This window comes from Condylura cristata, unplaced genomic scaffold (assembly GCF_000260355.1).
Source record: "Condylura cristata isolate star-nosed mole 26May11 unplaced genomic scaffold, ConCri1.0 scaffold00079, whole genome shotgun sequence".
Lineage (NCBI taxonomy): Eukaryota > Metazoa > Chordata > Mammalia > Eulipotyphla > Talpidae > Condylura > Condylura cristata.
The window spans coordinates 290,769-291,714 of NW_004567180.1; positions in this window are offsets into that span (position 1 = coordinate 290,769).

Sequence of the window (946 nt, forward strand, 5' to 3'; positions counted from 1 at the left end):
CTTAGTAGCTCCCAGTCAGCCCGCGACGAATAAAGCAGCTGAAACGGCTCGTGTGTGCTGGTGTTTCCGTGTCTGGGCGCCGCCACGCGGCAGGGTCACGCCGCCCCGGCGGGGCCGATGGGGCAGAGGTCAGCGCCCCCTGGCCATGCGGCGCGGCCCTGCGTCTCCGCGCGGGTCCTGGTGGCGTGTGTGAACTCCCAGACCTGCGGCCGACGCCGTGGCCAGCTGTGAGGGGCCCTGGACGCGCAGGACTCGGGAGCAGGTCGGGGCTCGCTCGGGGCTGGACGTGGCTGAACACCAGCCGGTGCCGCGCGTGCCGCGAAGCCTCGTCCTCTGCAGCGGCCCTGGGGGTCAGCGCGCCTGCTGCTCGAGGGGGCGCTGCAGGGGTGCGTGTTGGGGCCTTGAGCCCGCAGGGGCATCGGGGCGGCGCAGTTAGCCTGAGTCCGAAGCTCCGGCGGAACCTAAGAATCTTGATTCTGTGGAATAAAAGTTGTTCTCAAACCTGTTTTTCCTTGTCTTGGACTTCTAAACCCAGGTCTGTGCGGGCCGTTTCGGGGTGCGGGGGGGGGGCGCCCTTGGCAGCCCGGCTGTTGGGGGGTAACTGGCCGTGAGGGGCAAGATGGAAACACTGGCCCGTGACTGACCAGTAAAAGCCACGACGGGGCGTTTGTGCCACTGCAGGTTGGACCCCAGGAGCACGGCGGTTGCAGTACGAGGGGTGTCGCGCCCCTCTCAGGGTTCCTTTGTGACCGGAACGTGGGTTCGCTTGGAGACACAAAGGGGCAGGCTGATCCTCGTGTCCACTTGGAGGCGCCGCTCAGGGGGCCTCTTGGCCTTTTCTTCTGGGCAGCGACCCTCGCCTTGCTTGTGGCTGACATGGACACAGCTCTGCCGGGCCCCTTGTCCCCGGCCCTGCGCTCCCGGCTCCCCGCTCCCCTTGCTCCCC